The 7,899-nt window shown below is 43.9% G+C and overlaps 1 protein-coding gene across 2 annotated transcripts in view; it reads left to right on the top strand.

Moving 5' to 3' along the window:
- Window positions 1-7,899, top strand: part of LOC113813549 (proline-rich protein 36) — a 274,063-nt gene that overhangs the window by 92,033 nt on the left and 174,131 nt on the right. The gene's annotated exons all lie outside the window — the stretch shown is intronic.

Here is a 7,899-nt window from a genome sequence, read left to right as displayed (position 1 = left end):
GAGGGGAGAAAGAGAGAGGGGGGGGGGAGAGAGGAAAAGGAGAGAGAGAGGAGAGGAGAGAGAGAGAGAGGGAGTGGAGAGGAGGGGGAGAAGAAAGAGAGGAGGGAGAGGGGAGAGAGGGGGAGAAAGAGAGGAAGAGAGAGAAATAGAGCGAGAGGGGGGATGGAAAAGAGAGAGGAGAGAGAGGAGGGGAGGAGGGGAGAAGGGACAACAGAGAGGGGAGGAAGGGAGAAAGAAGAGAGTGAGGGGGAAGGAGCGAGAGAGAGAGGGAAAAGGGAGAAGGGGAGGGGAGAAAGAGAGGGAGAGAGGGAGAGAAAGGAAATAGAGCGAGAGAGGGGGGGATGGAAAGGGGGAAAGAGGGAGAGAGAAAGAGAGGGGAGAGGGAGGTGGGGAGGAGGGAAGGAGAGAGAGAGAATGGAGGGAGGGAGATGGAGAGAGAAAGAAAGACAGGGAGATGGAGAGAGAAAGAAGGAAAGAAAGAGGGAAGGAGAGACAAAGGAGAGAGAGAGAGAGAATATATATGTAGAAGAAAGTTAAGGGATAAAGTAGTGAAAATAAATAAAACTATCTTTAAAACACTGGGGACTTTAGATAACCTAAAATGTGTGCATATGTAAATAAACAGACAGACAGATACTTAGATAGACACGCAGACAGACAGACAAATAGACAGACAGGAGAATAGCTAGATTAAAACATAGATCGACCAACAGATAGACAGATAAACAGCTCAATTAATAGAAAAATAGATATATAAACAGACGGACAAGCAAACAAACAAATAGTTCCGTAGACATATAGACAGATACATAAACAGATACACAAACATAAATCTAAACCGGAAATAAACACTTTATATATGAAAAAATCTACAACTAAAATAAACAATAATAAACATGGTGAAATAAAAAGAAACATAAAAGACTATGCACCGCTACTAAAAATAATAATAATAAACATAGAGAAATAAAAAAATAAATATAAGATATAAAAGAAAATTTACCACTACTAAAAATAAGATAATAATAAACACAGAGCAATAAAAAGAAAATATAAAATATAAAAGAATATTTACCACTACTAAAAAAATAAGATAATGATAAACACAGAGAAATAAAAAGAAACAAAAAACAATATACACCGCTACTAAAAAAAATAATAACAACAAACATAAAGAAATAAAAAGAAATGAAAAAAGAATATATACCGCTACTAAAGATAAATAAAAATAAACAAAAAACAATATACACCATTACTAACAAATAACAATAACAAACACAGACAAATAAAAAGAAAATACAAAATATAAAAGAATATTTACCACTACTAAAAAAAAACAATAAACATAAAGAAACAAAAAAATATACACCACTACTAACAAATAACAATAACAAACACAGAGAAATAAAAAGAAAATACAAAATATAAAAAGAATATTCACCCCCCCTCCCAAGCTCTCAGACTCCTTCTCCTAACATGCACGAGACAACGTTGTTCCGGTGAGAGGCTAATGGCCACTTCCTCAGGGAGAAGGCAAGGAGGGAGGGAGAAGGAGAAGGAGGGAGGAGGGGGAGGAAGGGAGAGGGAGGGAGAGAGGAGGGAAGGGGGAGGGGAAGAGAGGAGGGAGGGGGATGGTTGGGGAGGAAGGAGGGGTAGGAGGGAAGGAGGGGAGGAGGGGGAAGGGGAGGGATGGTTGGGGAGGAAGGAGGGGGGGAGGAGAGAGGAGGAGGGAGGGGGAGGGGAAGAGAGGAGGGATGGGGAGAGAGGAAAGGAGGGAGAAGGAGGAGGAAGGAGGCGAGGAGGGGGATGGTGGGGGATGGTGAAGGAGAAGGAGGAGGAGGAAGGGAGATGGATAGTGGGGAAGAAGGAGGGAGGGGAGGGGTAGGGGAGGAAGGGAGGGAGAGGGATAGTGAGGGAGAAGGAGGAGGAAGGAGGAGAGAATGGAGGGGAAGAGAGGAGGAGAAGGGAGGGAGATGGATAGTGGGGGAGGGAAGGAGGCAGAGAGGAAAGGTGGGAGAGGAACGAGAAGATGGAGAAAGAGAGAGGAGGGAAGAGGAGGGAGAGACGGACAGCGAGGGAGAGGAGGGAGGAGGAGGGTTGGAGAGTTCGAGGGGAGGAGGGAGGTGGTTGGGGAGAGGAACGAGGCAAGGAGAAGGAGAATAAAAGAGAGGAAGAGGAGCTTGGAAAGGTGATTGGGAAGGAGGGGAGGGGCAGATGGGGGGGGTAGGGGATAGGAGGGTGAGAGAGGAGAGAGAGAAATAGGGAAAAGCGAGAGGAAAGAGGAGTTAAGAGATGGGTAGAGAGGAGGGGGATGGAAGTGGAGGAAAGAGGGAGAGAGAGAGAGAGAGAGAGAGACAGAGAGAGAGAGAGAGAGAGAGAGACAGACAGACAGACAGACAGACAGATAGACAGACAGACAGACAGACAGGCAGACAGACAGACAGACAGACAGACAGACAGACAGACAGACAAACAGACAGACAGACAGGAATAAACAGACAGTGTAAAATGCTAAAAAAAAATAAAAAACAAATATAAAGAGCAAGAAAGAAAGCAAAAAAGAAATCAAATAAGTGAAAAGCGCCGAGACAGAAATAATAACTTTCAACATTTCCAATTCATTAAACTCGGCAAATACGACTCAGCCAATTAAATTTTCGAACGACTCACACAGATCATGATTCCGCTCTTGAACGCAAACTTAACGATGTATAGTGATATTTTTAGTGCGATGGTGAGGGTCGTGTTTTTTTGTTTGTCGTACGGTGAGGAGGAGGAATATGAGGAGGAGGAGGAGGAGGAGGAGGTGGAGGAGGAGGAGGAGGAAGGGGAGGAAAGCAGGAAGAGGAGGAGGAGAAGGAGGATGGTGATGGTGAGGAGGAGGAGAAGGAGAAGGGGGAGGAAAGCAGGAAGGGGAGGAGGAGAAGGAGGAGGAGGATGGCGAGGAGGAGGAAAAGGAGGGAGAGGAGAAGAAGGAGGAGGAGGAGGAGGAGGAGAAGGAAAAGGAGGAGGAGGGTGATGGTGAGGAGGTGGAAAAGTAGAAGGAGAAGGAGGAGGAATATGAGGATGGTGTTGGTGAGGAGGAGGAGGAGGAAGGGGAGGAGGAGAAGGAGAATGAGGATGGTGATGAAGAGGAGGAAGAGGAGAAGGATGGTAAGGAGGAGGAGGAGGAGAAGGAGGAGCAATATGGGGATGGTGATGGTGAAGAAGAGGAGGAGGAAAATGATGATGATGAGGATGAGGATGGTGATGGTGAGGAGGAGGAAGAGAAAGAGGATGGTGAGGAGGAGGAAGTGAGGGATGGTGATGATGATGATGAGGAAAAGGTGGATAGTGAAAAAGAGGAGGAGAATAGCGAAGGTGAGGAAGTGAACGAGGATGTATTGATGAGGATGAAAGATGGTTCCTCCTTCCCTCCTTCCTTTTTCCCTCCCTTCCCTTCTTCCTTCATCCCTCCTTCCTCTCTTCCCTCCCTCCTCCTCTATCCATCCTCCCTCCCTCTTTCCTCTTTCCTCCCTCCCACCATCTCCCCCCTTCCTCCCTCCGACCATCTCCCCTCCCTTCCCTCCTCCCTCCCTTCCCTCCTCCTTCCCTCCCACCATCTCCCTCCCTCCTACCATCTCCCCCCTTCCCTCCCTTCCTCCCTTCCCTCCCTTCCCTCCCTCCCTCCCTTCCTCCCTTCCCTCCTCTCTCCTTACCTTCTCTCTTTCTTTCCTCCCTCCCTCCCTTCCCTCCCTCCTTCCCTCCATCTTCTTGCCTTCTTCCCTCGAACAAAGAGGTTAGCGAAAGCCCTCCATTAAAACTCCTCCTTAGACTAAACAAACGATTTATTATTTCTTAGCTAAATTTAGACGAAGGAAATCTTTGATGCTTGCTTGATCCTTCGGGGTCCAAGGAGGGAAAGAGTGGGGATGGAGGGAGAGGAAGAGGGAGGGAGGGAGAGGGAAGGAGAGGATGGAGGGAGGGAGGGAGGGAGGGAGGGAGAGGGGAGGAAGAGAGGGAAGGAGAGAGAGGGAGAGGGAGAGGGAGGGGGAAGGGAGGGAGGGAGGAGAGGGAGAGGAAGGATGGGGAGGGAGGGAGAGGGAGAGGAAGGGAGTGAAGTGAAGGAAAAGAGAGAGAGGGATGGAGGAAGGAAGAAAGGCGTGGGAGGGAGGGAGACGGAGAGGAAGGAGGGAGTGGGAGAAAGAGAGAGGGAGGAGGGAGAGGAAGGGAGGAAGGAGGGAGAAAGAGAGGGAGGGAGAAGGAAAGAAGGAAGGAAGGAATAGGAGAGGGAAGGAGGAAGAAGAGGGAGAAACACGTAAGAGGGAGGAAGAAGAAAAAAGAAAGGAAGGAAGTAGAGAGAAGAAGAAAACGACGAAAAATATGAAACCAAGGAAGAGAGAAAAGAAGAAGAAGAAGCAGATATAAAAAACAAACAAACAGACAAACAACACTATAAACACTTAAACCAACATACAGAAACATAAAGAGACTGACTATTGAAAGTGACTGCAAAGGGGGACTATTGAACTATTATAGCAACTGACTATTATATTATGTTATACATTATATGACTATTATCATTATAGTAACTGACTATTGAAAGTGGTTGTTAAGGGGAAAGGCCAGAGAGTGATGTAGAGTCGCTTTGCACGGGAAATAAGTCAGGATTTTCAACATTCTTGGCCCAGAGCTCTTTCGGGGGAGTAATCGGCTTTTATAAGTCATTGATTGGGGGGGGGGAAGGAAGGGAGGGATGGAGGGAAGGAAGGGAGGGAAGGTGGGGAAGAGAGGGGAGGGGGGGTAGAGAGGGAGGGAAAGGGGAAGGAGGGACGGGAGGGGGGATAGAGAGGGAGGGGTGAGGAAGGAGAGGGGAAGGAAGGAGGGAAGAGAGGGTGGGGTGGGGAAGGAGGGAGGGAAGAGAGGGGAGGGAAAGGAAGGGAGAGGAGGTAGGGAAGAGAGGAAAGAGAGGGAAGGAGGGGAGGGAGAGAGGGAAAGGAGGGAGGGGAAGGAAGAGAGGGAGGGGAGGGAGGGAATACAAATGATATGGCTGTGTAATCTGGAATGAATGGATGGATGTCCGTCTACATGTGTGTGTGTGTGTGTGCTTATCTGCTTTATCTGTCTGTATCTGCCTGTCAATCAGATTTGTGGCTTTGAAACGGTACAGCGAGAACCGTTCCGTGACTGATAACTGATAACCAACAGATAATAATTATCATGAAATGGTTCCTGATGAAATGATAAAGATAACGACAAAATAACAGTAACTAAAATCTCTGATATTTCGTTGTTGATTTATGATAAGGGATAAAACATTTTCCTTTTTAGTAGAAATAATATTAATGAGAGAAAGATGATGTTTATCGCGATTTGTGATACATTGATGATAATTATAATAATAGAAAATAAAATAGTTATTAATCACAGGACTGATAATACATACAGAAAATGTATAGAAGTTATGATATTTTTTTTCCAAATGATAATACATTATGATAATATTGACGATATCAAATTAATAACGCTTGACCTATATCAAAATAATAATGATTTTGAAAAAAAATATTCATGATTACGTAAGCGATATTGAACAGAAATCCTTCTTTGTTCTGCATTTATTTCGAAGCACAAATGATTTTGTTATTGCAGTTTTTTCTTTTCTATATTCGAAAACAGAGATGAGGGGGAAATAGATAACTGGCAAGGACGAACAAAGTAACATGTAAAATAATAGGTATAGGGTAGGAGTGCTTGGACTGAATAGGTAGGTAGATGAATAGATAGATAGATAGGTAGATGGATAGATAGATAGGTAGATGGATAGATAGATAGGCAGGTTGGTAGGCAAGCAGTTTGATAAATAGATAGATAGATGGAGGATGGGTGGATGGATAGGGAATATATAAAGAGATAAGCAAGGGAGAGAGAGAGAAAAGAGAGAGAGAGAGAGAAAGTAAGAGAGAGAGAGAGTGAGAGAGAGAGAGAGAGAGAGAGAGAGAGAGAGAGAGAGAGAGAGAGAGAGCGATAGAACGAGAAAACGAGAGAAGAGAGAGAGAGAGAGAGAGAGAGAGAGAGAGAGAGAGAGAGAGAGAGAGAGAGAAGAGAGAGAGAGAGAGAGAGAGAGAGAGAAAGGAATATTTAGCTGAATAGATCGGTCGATAGATAGATATATACGTACATTCAAACTTAAGTACATACACACAGAGACAGGCAAACAAACAGAAATGCAGATAGACAGACAAAGAAACATGAATAGACGAAAAGATAAGCAAATAGACGAATAAAAACAACAAAAAAGACACAAAAGATATACAAAAGAAAATTGCGAGAATAGTCTAGTTAAAAGAGGACAAATCACAACGCTGAAACATGTAAAGTAAAACGACGACAACAACAACAACAAAAAAAGTCTTCTTGATCGACCTTGATAAGATACGAAAATATTATTCAATCTCTGACACAACGAAAGCGATTTGAAAACAAACTATTTTTTGACAATCGAGACATGTTTGCACGGATTCGGACAAAGAGTCGCAAGTCGAAGGGGGGGAATCGGACGCGACGTGGGAACGCATAAACACGTGCACGAACACATGCATACACGCACGCACGAACAGATAAATCCAAAAGCAGGTACACACACACGCAAACAAGCGTAATAAAGACACAAACACATATACACAGATACACACACTCATAAACAAACACAATTTCTCTTTCTCTCTGTCCCTCTCTCTCTCTCTCTCTCTCTCTCTCTCTCTCTCTCTCTCTCTCTCTCTCTCTCTCTCTCTCTCTCTCTCTCTCTCTCTCTCTCTCTCACACACACAAACACCACACACACAACACACACACACACACACACACACACACACACACACACACACACACACGCACACACACACACACACACATACATACATACATACACACCAACTTACGTAAAGAGAAAAAAAAAGCTATGTGAAGATAAGATTACAGCGAAGAGAACTTTCGTCACATATTACGTCATTCTGCTATGTTACGTCATCAAATTTTCCCAAAAATAAATCACTTTTTCAAGTTTCTTCTCGAACCACTACGCAAGTCCTCTACCCCCCCCCCACCCCTTAGCCAACACACGACAGTTTTCCACTTGACAAGTTACCCTTCCCCCCTCCCCCCCACCCAATCCTCCTCCTCCTCTCTCTCCTTCTTGAAATAGAAAAAAAGCGAAAGAAAAATCAAAAAGATGGGGAGGGGAAAGAGGGAGAAGGATGAAATATGAAGAATACATAGAAAGAATGGAAAAAAAATCGAAAAAATATGAAGAATACGTAGAAAGAAGGAAAGAACAGTCGAAAAAATCTTTATTCTTATGTATATACATTTCTTAAAAAAAAAAAAAAAAGCTTCTGATGAATGAATTTTTAAACGACTCACATTGCATAAGATATTAGATATATTTACATCCTTTGGTTTGTCTTTTGAATGCGAGTGAGTGAATGACTGTGTGTGTGTGTGTGTGTGTGTGTGTGTGTGTGTGTGTGTGTGTGTCTGTGCGTGTGTGTGTGTTTGTGTGAGTGTGTGTGTTTGTGTGAGTTTGTTTGTTTGTATGTGTGTATGAATTTGTTTATGTGTGTGCGTGTGTGTGTTTGTGTTTTTGTATGCATGTGTGCGTTTGTTTGTATGTGTGTGTGTGAATGTGCTTATGTATGTGTGTGTGTATGGATGTGTTTATGTATGTGTGTGTGTGTGTGTGTGTGTGTGTGTATGTGTGTTTGTTTGTGTATGAATGTGTTTATGTGTGCGTGTGTGTACTTCCTTACATTACCTACATCCCCAATCTTTCCCTCATATAAACCTTACAATACACCAAAGCAGACTCCATTACATAAACCAACCTCATTTATATTTCCTACCTCATTATAATCCTTTTTT

Source organism: Penaeus vannamei, chromosome 42 (genome assembly GCF_042767895.1).
Source record: "Penaeus vannamei isolate JL-2024 chromosome 42, ASM4276789v1, whole genome shotgun sequence".
Taxonomy (NCBI): domain Eukaryota; kingdom Metazoa; phylum Arthropoda; class Malacostraca; order Decapoda; family Penaeidae; genus Penaeus; species Penaeus vannamei.
The sequence above is the reverse complement of the archived record's forward strand: the minus strand, read 5'-3'. Positions and strand labels throughout refer to the sequence as shown.